Source organism: Protopterus annectens, chromosome 6.part0 (assembly GCF_019279795.1).
Source record: "Protopterus annectens isolate FY-2018-M chromosome 6.part0, PAN1.0, whole genome shotgun sequence".
In the NCBI taxonomy this organism is placed as follows: domain Eukaryota; kingdom Metazoa; phylum Chordata; order Ceratodontiformes; family Protopteridae; genus Protopterus; species Protopterus annectens.
Genome location: NC_056737.1, coordinates 1,726,593,147 through 1,726,617,298, shown reverse-complemented (window position 1 = coordinate 1,726,617,298; position 24,152 = coordinate 1,726,593,147).

Below are 24,152 nucleotides of genomic sequence, written 5' to 3'. Positions count from 1 at the left end.
CAGAAGAATGAGAAAGTAGACAAAGAATGTGACAAAAGAATATAACCAGCAGTTATTTGATGCCATCGTTGTACCTTAATAAAGAGCACTGCACCTAATAATATTAACAATTAAAAATACATAGGCAGACCTTTCACAGGTGTTTCACTTATTTCTTACAATTAAAAACAGGACAGAACAAACATTAGCCACATCTCAGGTCCTCAGTTGTGTGCTACTCTCCAAAAACTATATTATATCAGCCTATTTTCTGTGTTTATTTACCAAACAAGCTAACAGTTATCCCACCTGTAAGTTTCTCAGGAACAGTATGCAGTATTCATAGTCATCATGCGAACATGTTGAGACAATCAGCACTGTTCGCACATAAGCTCAGCAAAGGGGAGATTCATAGCAGGCATTCAGACTAAAGCTCAATGGTCATGAACAAACTTAAGAAAACTTAATCAACTTAAGAAAATTACATAGTAATAAATAATGAGACACTGTAATGAGAAATGATGAAAAACTTTATATCTGACTATAGGTTGCTGGCACAAGGCTCAGTTTTGAGCTTTTTTTGGTTGAATTGTTTAATACAGATTGCTTCCTGTTGCTATATAAAGCCTGTGTTTGCACAGGTTTGCATTTGTTTTAACACAGGTCCACAGAGTTATGCGACCAGCCACTGCTCTGCTGTATTCATTGTTTAGACATAGCACACCACCATGTACCATCGCTAACTTCTATGCAGTGGGGGGGGGGGGTAACCATTCATAGTTATAGAAGCAAAAACTTTAGTGGATAAATTTTCCAGTAACAGCTGCCCGTGATCCATCTGAGAAGTCCTTAAATTGTGCTTAGCTGCTCAGAGAGCAGCTCAGCTGCATTTCTGCCCCTTAAGCAGTCCCAAAACCACCAAATCTACAGTAGTCTCATACCCTTTAGAGAACTCCCACTAGTATAGAACCTTTACAGAGTACCTCATTAGCATATACCCTGCTTAGAGCACCGATTTATACAATCTCACCTCCTTTTTTTCTCCCCACTGCGAAAACACGATTTAACCTAGCATTATGGATGGTCAGTTTTCCTTTATTTCTCCCATCAGCCTGATTGTCATGGGTATTTTGAGGCAGAGTAGCAACTGCCTCATGTACACTGACAACCCTCTACTCCTAACTCACCCAAGTACAATTTGTGAGAGATGCATCTACAGTAAGAATCTGGAATCCTTGCTCTCTCGTGCACAGAACAGTAACACTGAACAGGCTACAGCTCACATACTACATCTCCTTTGCAAACCATGCCCTCAACACATAAACCATCATATGCAGAGGTACTCACCAAAAACCTCCCAAAACAGCAGAGACCTTCCAAACACAAACATGCTACTCCTAATACAGCACCTACAGCACTCAATACACAGAAAAACAGCAGCATCAGTGTCTCACCAGAAAATGCCATAAGGCAAAGCACATTTACACCAATGTTTTTAGTCATAGGTGACTCCATTGTGCGATACATACATGTCACACTCACCAGGCTGGACAAGGAGAAGGTGGCCGGACAAGGAGAAGGTTACAGTCACCTGTCTATCAGGTGCCAGGATCCATCAGATCACACATGCACTCAAGTCTCTCAACAACAAGTACCGTTATGACTCCGTTATAGTTCATGTTAGTGTGAATGACTTGAGACATACCTCACTGGACTATATGAAGAGAGATATGATTGAGCACTCTAAATATGTGTCCCAGGCAGGTATGTCCCTAGCCTTGAGCAGTATTCTACCCTCACATAGGATGATGCCACAATATAAACAAAAAATGATTTACTTCAGAAATTGGTTTAGTTCCCGGCATCATTCTAAGGGGATCCAGTTCCTGTCAGCCTGGGATGACATGGTTGATCTACCATGCTGCTTTTCCAGAGATGGTCTTCACCTGTCACCTCTAGGCTTTTGGTTACTGGCTAAGGCACTTGCCTCCCCCATAGTGCCTTTTTAGGCAAGGTGTCAAGATCAAAATTCCAACATGAAAATATCAGTCACAAATAAATTAAAGGTTACGCTGTAAATGCTAGGAGTTTAAATCAGAAACTGCACTCTCTGGAAGTACTTCTCTACCTGGAGGATGCTGATGTCTGGGCAGTCACAGAAACTTGGGTTAGGTTTGCAGAGAGTACCTCAGATTTGCAAGGCTACAATGCCTTCCACACTTTCAGACCACAAAATGAACTTGTGAGAACCAAAGGAGGAGGAGTATCTATCTTCATCAAAGTTAAATACACCTTTAGAATGGTTAGACAGGAAAACTCCATGGAGTTACTCCAAGTTAAACTAACTGTGGGTAAGACCCCCCCCTTCAAGTTTTCGCTAGAGATATGCCCACTTCAGTGATCCTTGATACACAAACTGCTTATTTGGACCTAACTGAATCAGTCTAATTACAACCAAACACTCTAGTCATGGACAATTTTAACTATCCCTCCATTGATTGGGAAACTTATACAAGCACCAACATGCTCTCCCAAAGGTTCATGGGCTTTGTTAACACTAATGCCCTGTAACAAATAGTAGGCAACCCCAGAAGGGGCTCAAATATTCTCAACCTGGTCCTCAGTAACATTGGTGACTGTTGCGCCACCACAAGTACAGGACTCTTACTGGTTAAATCTGATCACAAATCAATCACAATAGCTATAACAGTTGAACCCCTCAGATGAAATCAGGCTAAAATATTTCAGCAAAAGTAATTATACCCTCTTAAGGGATGGCATGAATAATTTCCAAGCTCCTGTTTCCACAGATGGCATTGACAGCTATAGTAAGGTACACACAAATGCCCTGTACAATCACTTATACAAATGTATTGACACTGCTGTACCCGATAGGATCAAAACAAGATCCTCAAGAAAAAACAAGCCTCCCTGATGGTCATCTACAGTAGCTTTAATAAGTTATACAACAAGAGGAAAAATACAAACAAATAAGACAACTTGTAAAATCCTGTAATGCAAGTTTGAAAAAAAATTAACAACCATAGCTAAGGCTAACCATAAGGCATTCTTCAGCTATTTCTGTAACCTAAAAGATAGGACCCAGACGTGTGCTGAACTAGCTGTGAATGGCATCACATATACTGATTCTGTAAAAATAGATAACCTATTAGCTTACAGGTTTGGCAAAAATTTCACCACCCCATCCCCTCCGAACATTACACAAAGCATTCCCTCTATATCTCCCCCACCTTGCATCTCCAAAGAACAAGCCATTAATGCTCTCGCCAAGGCCAAAAACTAAGCATCAATGGAACCAGATGGCATCCCAGGTTGTGTTTTAAATGGTCTAAAATATGAGTTAGCAACTCCATTAGGTACTCTCTTTAACCACAGCCTGAGCACTGGTTTGTCCCTGCTGCATGGAAAACAGCAACCATCATTTCCCTTCATAAAGGGGGTGCAGCAACAGATCTTGGGAACTATAGACCCATAAGCTTAACCAGCCTTATCTGTAGGGCCATGGAAAAATCATCATGGATCTTATAAATAAGGATATAGCTGATCTCCAAACCCTTGATCCAACACAGTTTGAATATTAACCCTTATGTCATCAGGTGGGTTGCTAACTGGCTCACCGACAGATCACACTCAGTCAAAGTTGGGGACATTACCTCAACCAGCAGACCTGTCACCAGTGGGGTTCCATGGGGGTCACTGCTGGATCCCATATTGTTTGGAATATACTTCTCAGAAGTTCAGGGAAAAGCAGAGGGGCTGTGTCTGACTAATTTTGCAGATGACTGCAAATTAGGTGCAATCATTGAATCCCCAAATGATGTCAATATACATCAAAAGGGACTTATACAAACTAATAATTGGTGCCAAAGCTATGGACTCAAACTCAATGCTAAATAATGCATTATCATCCCTTTCAATAAAAACAATATTCTTGCAGACTATAATATAAATAATAATATCCTAAGTAGGAACTCAGTAGTGAGAGGCTTGGGAACACAAGTTGATTGTAGCCTAAACTTTCACCACCATGTATGTACTGTGGTAAGGAAAGCATTCCACATCTCACAACTCATTAGCAAAGGCATTGCCTCAAGAGTGAAAAAGGTCATCACTCCCTTTTACTTGACCCTCATCAGGCCAATAATTGAGTACAATGCTCCCTTTGGTATGTGGCTTATTAGGTACCTGCATCAACCTGAGAGATCTCAGAGATTTCTAACCAAGAAAATTCAGGGTCTCCAGCACATCATACATTGGCAGCCTGAAGTCACTGTCACTGTAGCATATAGACTACCTAGAAGAGACTTGTGCCTGGCCTACACAGCAATCTCAAATCAATACCTAATGGAAGTTCTGCACATCCACAAGTCAAATTGGACAGGGTTCAACAACTCCAAGGACCTTAACCTGGCCTGTGAGATAAATAGGACCTGTCTCTCAGAGGTTGTTACTCCTCTGGAATAGGCTACTAATTCACGTCAAATATAGTCCCTCTATGACACTGTTTAATTGTAGCCTGGATGACTGGATGGGAAACTGTAAATTCCTGCCAGGGTTCTACCTATGACCCTTCTAGATATAGGCAGTCAGTGCTAACTAAGATCTTGAGTTTTGGCAAGATCCTTTATATTGGGTTTCTCTAGCATTATACTGAGTACACCCGGCTAGGCTTATAAAGACCTTCAGGTCAATAGCCCAGTAGCCACCTATGAACCTATAATTGGAAATGTTATTTGTTTGTTTGTTTTATCATTTAGGCAGTTATTCATAATGAAATGTATTGCTTAATACTAAACCACTTTTTTTTTTGTTTTGTCTCCCACTTTTCTCTTTTTTGTTCTGTTTTTCAGGTGATGCAGGATATCCACTGGAGCCAAGGCTAATGCAAGGATAAATCTGGGGGTGCCCTTTAGTATGACCTAGCTACTACATCCAGGATATTTACTGCATATTATTGCATTCTGCACAATATGATCATGCACTGGTCTGGTGGTGAAGTGACCCTTGTTCTCACTGCAGTTCCCAGTCCAAATCCTACTATGATTAATGTTGGGCAGCCGGCAGCAGTAATAAGGGAACCCAAGGTGCAGGCTAATGCATGCTATATATCTGGACAGGTAAAGAGGTGGAGTCTAGTCCAGCATTATGAACCAAAACATTTAGACTCGTGTTTCATCTCTTGTAAAAAGCACATAGAGTATAACTGATGCATGCAGTGCTCTTTGTGGGCTATTCTGTTTGATGCATGGTCTGCTGTGACTGATCATCAGGCATTTCCTGCTATCATTCCTTTTTTTTTTAATTTTAGAGCACATATTCATGTTATTGTTCATAAAGGTTGTGTAGAACTATGCACTGATACCACTGACACCAGATCGGTATTGTCATATGGCATCATATAAGGAATATTTATATTTTTAACTCCTTTGCAGATGAAACACATCTGTACTAAAGTATGTACATACTGAATCTGCTGAAAACATTAAATGTAATGAGATGTGTTAATTCAATTTTTACTGCTTTGAATTTGACAATTTATGAGTATTAAATTTCAAAACTTGCATTTAACATTAGTTCATACTTTGTACTGGAATGGAAACTGTATCACATGGTGTTTTAATTATGCAATGTGTCCTAAGTTTTTACTAGGATGCATTAAAAATGACTCACTTTTCTATCTTAAGGTACCGTATCAGATTATTTTATTATTTCATACACAAAAAGTTGTGTCCTTACAAATATAAATCATTTGTACAGTGCTGAGGGTGAAGTGGCATTAGTGTTAGTGCAGGTGGCAGGATAGTCATGGAATCCTTTTTTTTTTCTTTCCGGTGTGTGTCTCTCTCTTAACAGTGTATACCATTTCTTTTATGTTTTATTTAACTGTCAGCTGTACCATTGCTGAACTGAAACTCTTGATAATGGATGTGTCCTTAATAGCGTTGAACATTACAATCTGTATCTTCCTCTTTTCTCTTTTCCCATTAGGGGTCACCACAGTGGAACAATGGTCCACAAAACGCTTGACAGTGGAGTTTAACAGTGTCAAGTTGCCAGCCCATCACCCAACTTTCCACAGAAGTACACACACACATGCACACACAGACACACACACACACACACACACACACACACACGCGCGCGCGCGCGCGCACACACACCTAGGGCCAATTTAGAGTGCACAGTCTATCTACAGCATTTCGGAGGTAACCGGAGCACCTGGAGGAAACCCATCTGACTGCAGGGAGGGCATGCAGACTCTGCACAGAAGGCACCCCAGCCAGGAATCAAACCTGAGAACCTCTTGCTGTGAGGTGGCAATGCTAACCATTGCTGCACCATCGCTGCCACCCCAAACATTACAATTTGCATGTTATACCATAAGTCTTTCTTTCAAGATTATTTTCTTTAATTGTAAGCACTACCATTATTCCAGATGCAATACATGCACATCCAAAAGCCTCTTAATCATTGATAACTTTGTTCACACATGTATTATGCATGTATTTTTTTTAGCACATTGCATTTTCAGTTAAATATTGACATCATTGTACAGAAAGGCACAGTAGTCAAATACATGTTTTATAGGTTCACCTTTGTAAGGTAGAAAATCATATCGTCGATTGCCTGTTGCGAGAACTGAAATGAATTCTGTATGTGGAATGTCATGGAAGTTCAAAACTCAGCAAATCGAACAGCAGATTTGCTGAGTTTCAAACTCCAATGTCGAGCACATAATGTAATGCAGGGGGCAAGCCCCCCTGCAACCCCCATGTGGGGGGCTGTGGCACCACAACCCCCTACTTTAATATTTTAACTCTGAGATCTCGATACAGTGGGGAAAGGGTCCATTTCCCAATCCCCACTTTAGTGCAATCCACACCCAAAATGCTGAATCTGCAATGAGCGCATGTCACTGTGCATTTGCTCATTGCACATTCGATGCATTTTTTTTCGGCTATACGAAAACTGGAAAACATCCTTTCGAACAATCCAATTTCATACATGTGCAATACACACATATAAAGATAAACTGTTTTATATTGGAAGAACCTGAACTGTCTATCCCGAGTCACATTAGGTCAAGGTCAAATGTATCATACACTACGTCTCCTAAAGTTAAGGTAGGTGAAGGTACACATGATCTCAAGAAGGAGCTGCCAAGTGAGCTGGATGATGACTTGCTGCCATGACATGACCTGCTTAATGCGGGTAATCCTACAGACACTGATTTCACAGTGCTGCAAGACCTCAAGTGAGAGGTTCTGCTATGTTTAGATGGACTATGAAGTAGCCTTTATGAAATTTGTAGGTTTTGTTCCCTATACTATTCCAACTACTATCTTAAGAAATACTGTGATTTGGTATGCCCTCACATGTCTGAGTATTTCCCTTTCCTGTTCTCCTTTCAAAACTGACTATTATTTGAGTCTGGTAAATCCTCAGCTGTGTATAAATGGAGGTGAACATGGGTGTCTAGTATACCACATACTACAACTCAATGGGATCGTGGCATTTTTCCTATTTTTTACCATTTCCATGTAGTGCTGGAAATCTTCAAGCACACCCAGCAGGACTTTGACCATTTCTAGATGACTGCAGTAAAGTAATAATGTCACTGCACATTTGCTTCTGGGCAGCCAGTGCTTTATGTGTTTTCAGAGGCAGCTGTGACATATGCCTTCAGCTTACACCCCTATGTAAAGATGTCATAATGGATACTTTTACCTTGGAATTTCTGTCATCATCCAGAAGGTGTTCTTGTGGGTCTGGAGACACACTGACTTTTAGTTACATGTTTTTTTCTCTCTGTACAACCTGCAGTGTAATATCACTGTGTGTTTGACATTGTGATCCAGTGTCACTTCCTGCAGAGTCACTAACATGTTGTTCAGTGTGAGATCCTGCTTTTAAAAATGGTGACTCTGATCCACTTTCCTCAATTTGTCTCATAACTATGTTATCATTAGTAGCAGCCATTCTTTGCTACTATCTTCTACATTTAATGCTATGGTGGAACTGCTCATTTCAGCTGCTGACCCTGTAAATAATTAATTGATTGCACTTATACTGAAATACTGGAGTACACTATTGCATGCTGTGTGATGAGGTGGGTGGGACACTTACCATGCACACTCTGCTAAATATCATTATGTGCAGAAGTGTTAAGGTTAATCTGTTAATAGTAATTAGCATGTGTTACATGCACTCATTCCACTTGAGCAATCACTTCTTTATGCAAATATGTTACAGTGCTCAAACCAAACTTTCTGAGCAAATGTATGCTGATGATGCAGACATAGGTTCATAGGACAATACTAGGCTATTGGCCCAGAGGCCCTTATAAGCCTAGCCAAGAGTTTGGCCCATGTTCCCTCAAAGTCAGCACCTGACATGGGTAATAATCACAGATGGGGGTAATAGCCAATATCCACACTACCTGTAATTATGCTAGTGCCACTGTCATCTGTTTCATAGTTATCTCCCTGAATGGAGATGAGTTATATCTCATCAGGTGTTAAAGGAATAAGTGTTTGAGGCCCCCCAGTAGTGCTACAGGCAACTTAATTTCACCTTGCCTTTGTTCTCACACATCTTGTCATATAATTAACTCTCTTCTTGAACTGCATTAATGTGTGGTTTCTTTGCCAACAGCATTTATATCCATAACCACTTGGTCACAGGCCGTTGCACTCTCAGATTGTTTGGGTAATCCTTTTGGAAAAGAGTATTTTACCATAGGGTATGATGATAGGAGGTACTGCCAGCCATGGCAGGAGAAATAGGGGAATGTATTTGTAACATAATGAAAGCACAGCTGGCTGGAGTTTTGTCAATAATTATATGTCATTTGTATATCAAACTGATTTGTATGTATGCTTGTGTTGAAACTATATTTGTGAAGTTTTCTTGTGTTAAAATGTATCAACAGTGTGCCCTGCTGAAAGGAAAATAAATGTACATGTATTATTGGAACTGTTTAAATATACACATTGTAACAGCATACACTGGAAGTGAAGAGGTTAATCTTAATCTACCTGACTTTGCAAAATATTCTTGAAATTAAATTACGTTATGGGTTAAGCCAAAAAGATGTTATCTCACAGTTTTGAATGGAGCCATAAACACAGTGTCTGTGCTAGAGAACAGCTGGTTGCTGCTGTAGGAAGAGTGAAATGATTTTATGGTTTTATGACTTCCAGCAGCTACATCACATCTGAGCAAAGCTCTATCTGTGTGTATGGTAACACATAGGTGTTAAAATTCTGTCAGCTTCTAGTGTTTGTGAGTGTAAGAAACAGAGTCAGATGACCAGATGTGATGTCATTGTGTAATCAACTCTAAAAGAATATTTAGATATTATATTGAGAAGTCTCTCAGTCAGACTGAGTGTTTTGCAATCTGGTCTTGGAAACCTGACTAGAAAGGCCCTCACCCACATCATCTTGCCTTGCAGTAGCAAGTAACTTAACTAGGGCACAGTAATTATTTTAGTCAATCAGGCATAGATACTAACACTAGCTAAATAATGTTTTTCTATAACTGTGTGAAATTTCCATCGGTGTTATTTTTAATATAAGGCGGAGAAGGTAGCAAATGCTTTCTTAGAAATTTTCAGCACTGTAGTTTTCCCGAGTGAAATACTGACTGACAGATGTGCCAATTTCATGTCAGACCTGCTGGCTTGTCTGTGGAAGGACTATGGGGGTGAGCACCTAAAGGCCACTCCTACTATCCCCACACCATGCTATGGGCATTTACAGACCAGTTTAAGAGAGAGTAGGACAAATATTTGCCTCATCTACTGTTTGCTTACAGAGAGGTACCCCAGGAATCCACAGGTTTTTCACTTTTTGAGTTGCTGTATGGGCATAGGGTAAGGGGACCTTTAGATTTGATTCATGGTGAGTGGGAGGATGAGTATGAATCCCACAAGGAGTCTGTTGTAGCATATATCCTAAACCTCAGGGCAAGGCTCAGAGAGCTCATGGGCTTGGCCCAGAAGAACCCAACAGAAGTCCAGCAGCAGAAAAAGGTCTGGCATGACAGGAATGCTCAAGCCAGAGAGTATGCTGTGGGGCAGCAGGTTATAGTTTTCATTCATGTCACAGTAAAGCAAACCCTCACAAGTATGGCAGGTGCAAAGGCCCAAAAAAGTCAAAATGCATTCAAAAAATCAAAGCCAGCACACATGAGTGTATGATTTGTGGGGTACTCAGTTTTACTGTACCCTTATGGTGTATTGAATAAATACATACTTTTTATTATCCACACTCGTGTGCTGGCCTTGATTTTTTTGAATGCATTTAATTCTTGTTAGACATAAGAAGCTGCAGGCAGCTTGGGAGGGACCCTTCAAAGTGGTAAGGAAGGTCAATAATGTTAACTACTTGGTAGAATTTCTAGGCAGGAGACAGGGGCACTGATTGTACCATGTTAACATGATGAAACTTTACCAGCCCTGGTGTTGAGTATTTGCAGTATAAGGCAGGAGGAGTCTGAAGGAGATCTATGGCTACAGTGATCAAGCCAACAAAATCCCAAGTTACTAAGGTGAAGCCTAGGGTTGCAGGCATATGGTATGATAGTGCAGCATTGTACTGGGGTCAGCAATGCCAAGACATATAGACATATGGAATCTCAAGATAAGGTATGGGGTAATTTATTCCCAGATAGGGTCATTCCTCTCAAGCAATGTTTCTCAAGGGGCATTTGAAAAACTAGCTTGAGTCTTTAAAGGAGGGAGATGTGTGACAATAGGAGATACTGCTAGCCATGTCAGGAGAAATAGAGCAGGGCTTTTTAACATATTCCAGCACAGCTATCTGGAATTTCATAAATAATTATATGCCATTTGTTTGTCAAACTGATTTGTACAGATGCGTGTGCTGAAAATGTATTTATGAGGTTTGCTTGTGTTAAAATGTATCAGCAATGTGCCCTGCTGGAAGGAAAAGAAATCTACATGCATTATTGGAACTGTTTAAATGTATACATTATAACAGCGTATACTGGAAGTGAAGAGGTTAATCTTAATCCATCGGACTTTGCAAAATATTCTTGAAATGAAATTACTTTATGAGTTAAACCATAAAGATGTTATCCCATGGTTTTAAATGGAGCCAGAGAGACGCAGTATCTGTGCTAGAGATTAGTTTGCCACTCTTGTAGGAAGAGTGAAATGGGTTTATGGTTTTATAACTTCCAGCAGCTGCACCACATCTGAGCAAAGCTCTATCCGTGTGTATGGCAACACATAGGTGCTAAAATCCTGTCAGTTTCTAGTGTTGGTGAGTGTGGGAAACAGTCCACATGAGCAGATGTGATGTCATTTTATAATCAACTCTGAAAGAATATTTAGATGTTATATTGAGAAGTCTCTCTGTCAGACTGAGTATTCTGCAGTCTGTTTTGGAAACCTGACTAGAAGGACCCTTACCCACATCATCTTGCCTTGAGGTAGAAAGTAACTTAACTAGGGAACAGTAATTCTTTTAGTCAATCAAGACTAGATAGTGAGACTAGCTAAATGCTATTTTTCTATAATTGTGTGAAACTTTCCATCAGTGTTATTTTTAACATTCCCTGTGACTGAAGCTCTGGTGTTTACTGTAACTAGATATTTAGTATTTTCCTGTTCTTTTATTTATGATTACGTATATATAACCTTTTCATTGTGGCTGGTTCTTTTTAGAAAATATTTAAGTTTTGAGAGTATTTGCATATATTTATTTGGTGATAACTCTGGCCATTTCTGAAAGCCTGGATGTTTGGTCAACATTACCATTTGTATTAATATTAACTTCACTCACTATAACTGGAAATCCTGTAAGAGCTTTATAGTAACTGACTGGTGGCAGTGAATCTACCTTATAGCCTGGGCAAAGTTGTTAGAGCAGTTAATCTGTACCAAACTTTCCCAGGTGTGCATGTGTGTGTGTGTGTGTGTGTGTGTGTGTGTGTGTGTGTGTGTGTGTGTGTGTGTGTGTGTGTGTGTGTGTGTGTGTGTGTGTGTGTGTGTGTGTGTGTGTGTGTGTGTGTGTGTGTGTGTGTGTGTATGCAGATTTAATCTCAAAGAGTGTGTGTGTCATCTACTTGGGGCAGGCATTAAGCACTGATTTCACAGGGAGGGTGCTGAAGGACTTGGCTTGGACACTTGACAGCTATGCCAGTGGGGAGTCTTAATGGGGATGTGGAGAGAGACAGAGAAACCCAACCCCCAGGCTGAGTGTGTGCCTGTGTGATCTTAAGGGAAAATGTGCTGATGCAGAGTGTTCTGCATCTGTAAATACTGAGTATATCCATTTGTATTCCAAGTGATCATCCCTTTCCAGTGTCAGTGTTGAGGATTCAGGCTCCTTGATTATTCGTCCAGGGTGGGGACTTCATAAGTCCTAATGTACACATTAATCAGCATCATCTATCTTCCAGATCAGTGAAATATATAATTCTCCTAGTAATAACTGTTCTACAAATTCATAATAAACTGCTCCTTAATTAGTTTATAATTGTATTGCTATTTGTATCTTGCTTAACACATTTCATGCTTTCACAAAAAGCTTAACACCTAACTTGAGTAATAACAACTAAATGCGGTGGTATTAAACATAATCCATGTAAATTCATGCCCGTTTACATATTTTGCATTAAATTAGGCAGATTTATGCTTATCATTATGAGTTTTATTAAAACATGAATGTATATGTCAACAGATTCACATAACTACATTTTGGGGTAGTTATGGATGAGCTGTACCAACCAGTGCTGAGATGATCTGGCCTCTGGAATGTGCAAACAAGCCTAATATAGCTCATATTTCCTTCTACACAGAAAATGTGAAATGGAGTCAACAGCATTTAGCTGCATTAATTGTGAAGTCTAATCCATGTCCATCCTAGATGCTGTGACACACCTTGTCACCTTAAAATAGTCATTACTTTCTCTTATAGTAAAAACACCAACAGGAATGTTTTTTATAAAGTAAAGTGAAAATATTATTTAGTAATGCAATACTTAGGCATACTTGCAAAAATAAATAATAAACCTTAGAGTCAATTATACAAATACAAATTACAACATTACTGCACAGAAGAAAAAACTCATATAAAGAAGTGAGAATTAATGATTTAATAACTAACTGTCATTAGCCATTGCAAAAAATATCCCTTTCAATATATAATAAAACAGTTTGGAAAAAAACTAACTTGTAAATAATACCAGTTCCATATTTAATTACCCTACATTCTAGATGGATTTGGTTATGATGATGTCACACACCAGAGGGTATGTTTCTAACCCTGTGAACCATAGTCCTGCACTTACATTCTTTGTTTTGATATTGGCAGTTGAAATGATGACAGCACCTGTGAGGACATAAGGCCATGCTCCAACTTAGTCTGATAAGGATATTAACAGCCCAGATTATACTCAACCGCTTCTTGTCTATAGCTGAATAGGATTTCTCCTGGAGTTAGTCTGTGGCTTAAATACAAAATGGGATGTTCATCTCACTCTGAGGAAACCTGGATAAGTACATCCTCACCCTAAAGTTAGAAGTACCTAACAATTAGGACTGGCTAATAGATGCATTAACCTTACTTTGACTGCAGGTGTCAAGGGTACATACCAGTCATCTTTCGACAGTAGTTATATAATTAGCAACTCTAGATAAGTTATTCTCTGGTGTTATTTGTCCTGGGCATTGGGGCTTATGTCTGCCTTTGTATGACAGTTCAGTTTATTGTATTCAACACAGAACTGTGTGCTGCCATCTTTTTTCAGCACCATCATGAATAATGAATCCAGGTTCTCCTGGAATACCACATGAACCATCATGTCCTGCAGTTTCTCTCTCAAAGGTTCAGGTGCCATGTAAGAGACTTGTTTAGTGGACCTGGGGTCTGGTATCTACATAGTGCTTTTCCAGGTGTGTACACCTTGGCTTGCCAGTAAGCATATCCACAAATTCCTGTAATGCTATGTTGATCTCTTTAACCTGGCTAAGCATTAACTGTTGGAACAGGGCAACCAGATACATTCAGGTATCTGACCAATCCTCCATGAGGAGTTCCGCCTCCATTTCCCATCTGGTTCCTCCTACAACCCATTGCAGACACTATGCCAAAGAGGATCTTTGCCAAGATAGAGCTTTAGCAAAGTAACATGGTAGTGTTACTGCATCTGCTTATTGCCTGTACACTCCTCTTTTTAAATTACATCAATCAGCTTTTCACAATGGTGAAAATCCCATTCTAGTCTGCCTGTAGCTTGCTGTGGTGGACAGGAATAAGCACCATTACCCACTTCCTTAATAATACAATCTGGCTCTGGGTGTCTTGTCATATGAGATATTTTACTGCTGTAGTGCCTGAGCCAGATGCCCCTGGGCCATATCCATGAGCTCTCTGGATCTAGTCCTGAAATTTAGGACATACTCCATAAGTGATTCATTGTAGGAATCACACACACCCAGCTACTAATCACAAATAAAATCCAGGAACCCCCTTGCTCTGTCATCATATGGCAGTTTAAAGTGTGAAAAGCATGTAGTTTTCAGGTCTACCTCTCTGTATACAAAGAAAAAATGTGGCAAGTATTTGTCCCATCCCTTCTTGAAGTGGTTGTAAATGCTCTCAGCATAGTCCTTAGTGAAGGCTTAAACCTATACATCATACTCCATCATACTTTTTTTCTCTGGATGGTAGACAGTAGTATTTAGATACTTTACCCTACAATACTTCTCCAAACATGTAAACATGACTATCATAAAGCTGGCACCTCTGTACATGCTGAAAATGTGTAGCAAAACATTTCCCACCTTCTATTTCTCAATGGTAGACAGTGCCACTACCTCTGCATATCTAGTGGCATAATTTACCATTACAGGGATATTTTCTAACCTGTAGAATTTGGGATCCACAGAGGTCCAATAACATCCATAGTTACATTCTGAAAAATTTTCTTCCATAACAGGCAAAGTCACCAAAGAAATCTTGCTTTTGTCTCCAGCCCAGGCAGCTTTTTGGCATTTCTGAAAGTTCCTGCAGTACCCTGTTACATCCTTCGCAATCCATGGCCAATAAAAATTCTATATAAGCATTTTTCAATATATCTTAAGCTTATATGGATGGCAAATGGAATAATATCATGGGCTATGACCAGAAGTACCTATCAGTAGACCCTGGGTACTTTCAATTACTGTATTACTTCTCCCACTAGTTCGTTTTCAGGAGTCCATTCCCTGTAAAACAATCTTTTGTCCCAGCATGCATAGTCTTTTTGGCCTTGAGAGTTAAGAATCTACTTGCCTAATTTCCTCAGGTTCTGTAAAGTAAGTTCTGAAAGTTGAGCATGCCTCAACTCATCCATACTTACCCTCCCAACCTCTTTTTCCAAAGAACGTCTGGTACTATTTGCCAGTGTTGTCTCAAGGTCTTTCTGACTGCTTTAACCTGGTTTTCCCATGAACTGTCACCTTTTAAGGAAGCACATTTCCATTCCCTTGTTGTGGCTCAGATTCTGTGCCACTGCTATTGACCAGCTTCCCTTCTAAGGTAGCCGTTTGCCAGACATGGATGTAGGAGTGGGACCCAGATAGGTCTCCATCAAATGCCTTCTCCATGCAATTGCCTCCATACATGGCAGAGAGAATAATCTCACATACAAGGTACTGCAGTGTCAAAGTCATTCCCTATTAGGACATCATCAGGAATGTTTGCAAAACATCCATCTGTTGCTCCCTTACTTTTCTTTCCAGTCCTTATAATTGCTGGCAAAAGGTATATGAAAAGATTTCCCTACCCAAGGGCATAACTTGAGTGGACTACCCAGGCAAGCAATGATCATGTTTGATTACTGCAGGTTTGACTATGGTTATTTCTGAAGCTGTGACATTTTTAACAATGACCTAAAGTAATACATTCAAACAATGCTTTGAGGATAGGCCTGGGATAATCCTACATGCAGAATTTTGGAATTCTGGGAAAATGGAATTTTCTCTCTTTCCTTATGCCTGGCCAGTAAAATATGACTATTATTATTATCATTATTATTATTATTATTATTAATATATATATATTTTTTTGCAAAGAACAAACTTTTTAATCAGAAATGCAGTAAATACAGAACAAGATCTTATCTTACATTGACTTAATGGTAGAATAATAGACAAAAATCATTAAACCAATTAGTCATGTCTTTGCTTATGATTTAAAATTCTCCGATATTCTGACAATTTCTTCATACAAATTTTGTTGTTAGTCCATATAGCTAATTTGTATTAGAATCTATGGAATATCATCTAGTTAAAATTATAATTTTTTCAATTTGCAAACCTACATGATAGTAGTGTATACACTACAGTTCCGATACATAACATGTCTATTGGTCTTATGGAAACAGCAAAAACAGTCCTGTTTGGACAGATAGGTAGTAAATATAATTCTATTTCACTTAAGTAGACTTATGAAGCAGAACCTTATCACTATCTGCATATATTGAATTATAATACAACCCCAAGCTACTTGTTTTCACCTACCTGTACTGCATTTGTAACTTGAGGAATTATCTTCATATTTGCCTTTTTATCTTTCTGTGGACCTACACAGTCATACATTCTCTAAACTGATAAATTGTCACTAATGAAATTTTAAGTGTGGAAAAGTGTTCTTGATATAAGTCCAGCTATACAAAGTCTGTGATGTTTCATCCCAAGTATCATTTGTAGAATATATTCCAACTCTGAATCAGTCTTTCCACCATAATTAATGTTTTCAGTTGGCAAATTGGCATATCACCAGATAAAGCTAGTATTTTACAGGGGATATTTCTTTCTACTTTTACTAACTGCAATTACTTTCTGAAACAACCCATCTAATTCTCCCAGGTCTCAGACCTTGAACTATGCAGCATTGAATGGGTGGACACTAGAAATGTAGTTGTAGTTCATATTGTCTTGCCTATAGTCTTGTAGCCTTGTCCACCTGCTTATAGTTGGAGAAGAGTAATATGTTTTGTTATGTAGTTGTGCTGGAATATTGTAAGTGTTGGTGTACCCTGTTTTTTGATATTATGAAATTTAGTATTTTGAGTTTTCAGTATTTTTAACTTTCAAGATTTTGGACTTAGAGATTATGAGCTTTCAAGATTTAGAAGTGGACCAATATATATATATATATATATATATATATAGAGAGAGAGAGAGAGAGAGAGAGAGAGAGAGAGAGAGAGAGAGAAAGAGAGAAAATGAACACAAAAGCACAAACAAAAGAACACCATAACTGTAGCACAGGAAAGCAGATAAGCTTCTTTATTAAGATATGCCTCAATAAAGATGCTTATCTCTTATTAGATGCTGGATTATCTATCTTTCGATCTCACTATATATATATATATATATATATATATATATATATATATATATATATATATATATATTTATATATGTGTGTGTGTGTGGGGGGGGGGGGAGTATATTACTTACCTTTCATTGAATAGACAAAAGATCAGCATTGATTTGGTCAACACCATTTGGTTGATAGTGACATATAGTTGGCATGTGCATGACATCAGCAGTCACCCAGCAACTGTGTGAGCTTGGAGTTAGTATGCAAAATTATCAAGGGGTATGCAGGGGTGCAGAGTAGCTATCTACCCCTGCAAAGGCATTTGTTTTTGGTTTAGCCTGCTCTGTGGGTTAATCCTTGAAGCATGGGAAGTATATGTTGATGTTCCATCTATTGATGTTTTGACATCAACATCAGGGACATTAACAGGACTTCAAAGATGGCTGCAGATTGATCAACACCTATATTTCATCTCTCCCAGTATGAAAATTGAAACAGAGAGATAAGGGCCAGTGACTCTGGCAATTGTTATGCCAGAAAAGAAGAAATGTAGAGAGCCTGAAATAAAATCAACAGGAAAAGGTGAAGGCAAAGAACTGACTGGGAAGAATCCTGTAGCTGTTCAGCAAAAAAACAGTTCAAGCTCCAGCTTTGGTTCAAGACAAGGTTTCCAGTAATCCAGAGGAATCTTACATTGACTTAATGGCAGAATAATAGACAAAAATCATTAAACCAATTAGTCATGTCTTTGCTTATGATTTAAAATTCTCCGATATTCTGACAATTTCTTCATACAAATTTTGTTGTTAGACCATATAGCTAATTTGTATTAGAATCTATGGAATATCATCTAGTTAAAATTATAATTTTTTCAATTTGCAAACCTGCATGATAGTAGTGTATACACTACAGTTCTGATACAGAACATGTCTGTTGGTCTTATGGAAACAGCTAAAACAGTCCTGTTTGGACAGATAGGTAGTAAATATAATTCTATTTCACAAGCAGACATATGAAGCAGAACCTTATCACTATCTGCATATATTGAATTATACTACAACCCCAAGCTACTTGTTTTCACCCACCTGTACTGCATTTTTAACTTGAGGGATTATCTTCATGTTTGCCTTTTTATCTTTCTGTGGACCTACACAGTCATACATTCTCTAAACTGATAAATTGTCACTAATGAAATTTTAAGTGTGGAAAAGTGTTCTTGATATAAGTCCAGCTATACAAAGTCTGTGATGTTTAATCCCAAGTATCATTTGTAAAATATATTCCAACTCTGAATCAGTCTTTCCACCATAATTAATGTTTTCAATTGGCAAATTGGCATATCACCAAATAAAGCTAGTATTTTACAGGGGATATTTCTTTCTACTTTTACTAACTGCAGTTATTTTCTGAAACAACCCATCTAATTCTCCCAGGTGTCAGACTTTGAAATATGCAGCATTGAATGTGTGGACACTAGAAATGTAGTTGTAGTTCATATTGTCTTGCCTATAGTCTTGTGGCCTTGTCCACCTGCTTATAGTTGGAGAAGAGTAATATGTTTTGTTATGTAGTTGTGCTGGAATATTGTAAGTGTTGGTGTACCCTGTTTTTCGATATTATGAAATTTAGTATTTTGAGTTTTCAGTATTTTTAACTTTCAAAATTTTGGGCTTAGTATTTTGAACTTCAAGATTATGAGCTTTCAAGATTTAGAAGTGGACCAATATATATATATATATATATATATATATATATATATATAAAGAGAGAGAGAGGGAAAATGAACACAAAAGCACAAACAAAAGAACACCATAACTGCAGCACAGGAAAGCAGATAAGCTTCTTTATTAAGATATGCCTCAATAAAGATGCTTATCTCTTATTAGATGCTGGATTATCTATCTTTCGATCTCACGATATATATATATATATATATATATATATATATATATATATATATATATATGTGTGTGTGTGTGTGTGCGTGTGTGTGTGGGGGGGGGTATGTTACTTACCTTTCATTGAATAGACAAAAGATCAGCATTGATTTGGTCAACACCATTTGGTTGATAGTGACATATAGTTGGCATGTGCATGACATCAGCAGTCACCCAGCAACTGTGCGATCTTGGAATTAGTATGCAAAATTATCAAGGGGTATGCAGGGGTGCAGAGTAGCTTTCTACCCCTGCAAAGGCACTTGTTTTTTGTTTAGCCTGCTCTGTGGGTTAATCCTTGAAGCATGGGCAGTATATGTTGATGTTCCATCTATTGATGTTTTGACATCAACATCAGGGACATTAATAGGACTTCAAAGATGGCTGCAGATTGATCAACACCTATATTTCATCTCTCCCAGTATGAAAATTGAAACTGAGAGATAAGGGCCAGTGACTCTGGCAATTGTTATGCCAGAAAAGAAGAAAAGTCGAGAGCCTGAAATAAAATCAACAGAAAAAGGTGAAGGCAAAGAAGTGACTGGAAAGAATCCTGTAGCTGTTCAGCAAAAAACAGTTCAAGCTCCAGCTTTGGTTCAAGACAAGGTTTCCAGTAATCCAGAGGAAAAAATAAATCAAATGTGTTCAGAGCTGATTACAATAAACAAAACACTGAAGAAGTATATTAACTCAAATAACAAAAGGATGGAAAAAATGGAAGAAGCTTTATACAGCAATTCAGATGAGCTAATAAAATTGCAAACATCAAAGATTGATATGAAAAGGCTCACCAATTATGAGACTGCAAACAATGCAGAGTTAGATGACAGAGCATGCATGGAAAATCTGAGATTGTCTGCTGTACCAAAGAAATTGGAAGGAACATGCTATATTAATTTTAGAAAAGCAAAAATAAGCAACTGGACTAATATTCAACAGCAGGATTTGTTAATTGAAATGGTACACTGTGCTTATGCGCCAAACCTGATCCTGAGAAAGCAGGCAGGTCATCTAGTAGTAAAGATGCAATCATGCCAGCAGAAAAAGTTGATCTTGACAAAACTGTGGCAAAAGGGAAAAGTATTTAAAACTGGAGACAGTAGAGTGTTTGTGGAAAATAATTATTCACTATACACCAGGCAGAAGAGATGCAAATTTATACCAGGAATCAGAGAATATCAAGGGCAGGTGTGAGATTCAAACTGCTGTATCTAGTGATCTTCAGAATTTTTATGCAAATCAGGCCAAGGTGGAAATAAAAATGCTTGTCCCACAAAAATTGATCCAGCAAACAAAATATAGCTCTGCTTCTCATTCTTCTGATAATAACACTCATAAAGAGACTTTACCATTGAAACATTTTCCAATGTTCCAACAGAAATGTTTGAGATATAAAAAAAGCAAAGGAGTTGACTAGAAGAATCAGGAGTACCTTAAACTTGAACCAGAGTGTGGGGTTGGAAGATGGAGATGAACTGGAAGAAGACTAGCAACACTGAAATTAATAAATGCAACACTATGAAGGAAAAATCACAATTGTGAAACATAGCTTCACAAAAATGGAAATAATGCATTTTCCTGATTTTCTTAAACTTGTGGGGGATTGAAAAGCATGCACCCACACTTCATGCCATTAATGTTTGAAAGGACACCAAGGAATGGAAAAAAGTAACTATAAGTAAAACAATTTTTGTTCTTAACAGTATTGGTATAAAGCATTTAATGGTATAAATTGCTTGCTATACATTCAAGCATTTTCAGTTTTTTTTCTTCTTTTTTTAGTTTAAAAAAATGTAGGCATTAAAAAGTGTAGAAAGGCTAGGCAAAAGCAGGTTTAAGTTAGTATACTGTAATCTTGGGTTGTTGAGGTGGAGGTGGGGTGTAAATGTGCACAGATTATAACATATGCAGAGTTGATACATTATGTTTTTTACTTTTGCATAGGTGAATATCTGTATTAAGACTCTTAGGTTCATAGGTAGGTATGAGGCTATCTGCCCTGGGGCCTACATAAGTCCAGCCAAAAAGATACTCTGGACTTTGCCACCCAAGAAAATTATTTAACTGTGCCACTGTCGAGCAGAGCCACAGACATGATCCCCAGGGTGAATTTCCTATTTTCCATCCAATCATCAAGATTTTTCTTGAAAAGTGCTAATGAGGAGCTTTGTTTGATATTGATAGGTAGTTTATTCCAGAGTATGGGAAGTCTCTGGGAAAGAAATCTATCCCTCCGGCATGTTCTGTTTATTATGGTGACAATGTTTAGGTCCCTAGAGCATGTATCTCAGAGGGATTGGGATTTCTTTAAGTGGAGCATGTCCAACAGCTCTGGGTTTGACATAGCTTTGTATGTTAGGCAGAGATCACCTTTGAGTAGGTGATATGCAACGGAGTAAAGCTGGAGTTGTTTGAGATGGTCTGCATAGGGCATCTGTTTGAGGCCAGTAATCCTCTTTGTGATGTATTTCTGCTGCCTTTCCAGTTGTTGTAGATGTCTTGTGAGGTACATACCAAAAGGGGTATTGTACTATATAATGGGTCTAATAAGTGATGAGTAGAGGGGAACAATGACCTCTTTTTTTTGGATGAGAAACCTTTTGTTATGAGGTGTGCCCATAGAAGGATTTCCTGACTACTGTGGTGATGTGATTATCAAAGGAGAGACTACTGTCCACCTGTGTCCTAAGGTCTCTTATTACACTTTTGGTGTTAAGTATACTACTGCCTATGCTGTAGTTTATGAGTACAGAGTTTTTACCAAAGAGGATGACAATGCACTTTTTGGCATTGAGCTTGAGGCCATGGCTTTGACACCAGGCATCTGTCTTAGTGAAGCCATTTTGTAGGATGTCCACATCATTAGGAGTTTTGATTATGGCTCCTAGCTTGCAGTCATCTGTGAACTTCATTAGCCAAGGACATTCTGTGTTAGCCTGTATTTCAGAGAAGTAGATACCAAACAGAAGAGGACCGAAGACTGAACCCTGTGGTACTCCACCTGTCACTGGTCTGAAGTCGGATTTGGAGTCTGCTACTTTCACAGTGTGGGTTCTGTCAGTGAGCCAGTTGGCAACCCATCTTGTGACATAGGTATTTATACCTAGTTTAGTGAGTTTATCTATAATTCCAGAGTGGGGGATGGTGTCAAAAGCCTTGGCAAGATCTAGATAGGCTGTGTGAACCACCTTACCCTTGCTTCAAAAAAGTCTATCAGGATTAGGAGACATGATCTGCTTCTTACAAACCCGAACTAGATGGGGTCCAGAGTTTGGAGATTACCAATGTCTTTGTTTATAAGTTCCATGATGATACATTCCATAGCCTTGCAGACCAGGCTCGTCAGGCTAATGGGGCAGTAGTTCCCGGGGTCCGTGGTGGCTCCCCCCTTGTGGAGTGGGATAACCGTCACTGTGTGCCATTCAGCAGGTTTATCTAATGTGTTTTTGTGTAGGCAAGTAAATAAGAAAACACTGATTGTAATGAAAAGTTTTCCTTTAGCAAATAAATGTTCAGTGTGAGTTGAGAAATCTGCAGCTGAGGGCAGCGTACACTTTGTTTTTATATTTCCATGCAGACAAGCTGACTATAAGGGCAGGCAACAAAAGCCAGATCACTTTTTCTAAGGCTAAAAGTTACTGTTTTCTGAAAGCATACAAGCTGTTTTTTAAACATCTGAAAGGCGAATAAGGCTAAGACAAGAATCAACAGCAATCAGTGCAATTAGGAGTAACATGTTTCTCAGGATGGTAAACTGAATTTTAGGTTAGGTAATGCCTGTGTGTAGCTATCAACTTGGGGTAGTTGTTCTTATTATGAAGGGTTAAACTTCATTATTTGAAGATGTACACAGTTTTGTCTGTTTGTTGTTAAGTGAATTGGTTATGGGCGTGTTCTGGGGTTGCATTTGTTTTTTTTTTGTTTTATTTTTTTGAGGATTTTTATTAAAACAAAATGTCTTGTAAAATGTGACGGGTTCAAATTGAGATGACAAGAATCAATTGCATAAAATATCATCCTGTCAAATATTAGTGGGTTAATATAACAGGAAAACTGGAAATAGACATTGAAAAAAGCTGTCACATATAATAGGTGAGAATAATAATGTTGCATCATAATGGCTATGCTATCCATATTCTTTTGGAACATGAATGGCCTCTTACAGGTACAGACATGACAGAGAGAATAAGGGATCCTAATGGAGAGATGAAAAGTCAGCAAGCAAAGGTGAGTAGTAGTGCTGAAGTTGAACTCATCCTCAAGTCTTGGTGAGTACCTTCATGAGGTGGACCCTGTTTTTCACAAAATCTCACAAAGACAACACTGATATATAGACTGCATTTATATAGCATATATAATGGACAGAAGTAAGTCAAAACCAAAAAAAGATAGCTCTGTGCAAAAGGCCTGGGATAAAAAAGTACCCAATCCTGGTAGGCACACTGGTGGCAGGACTGGAAAAATGACAGTGTAGAATCCTCAAAATCCGGAAACATTCCTACAATGCAAGGGGAGGATGGACCCCCTGTTGTAGAAAGAAATAGCAGTCCACAAAAATCACAAAAACTGATAGGACAAAGAAGAGCCATAAAGACAATAGAGTGGACTATTGAGGATAAGCAAGAAATTATGTATTGTTACTATTATGCAAAAAGCCCAGAATTACCAGACAGAGGATATACAAAGGGATTAAGAGATAAATTAGAGGAAAGAAAAATACTTTCGTAGGAAAAACTGTCAAAAGCTTTAAATAAAAAATTGCATTCATTAATACAACAGATTTTTGAAATACAGTATATAGATCAAGAAACTTTGATCTGTTTGGGAAAAAAAGCATCTGAGGAAGTGTGAAAATGTAGACATTTTTGAA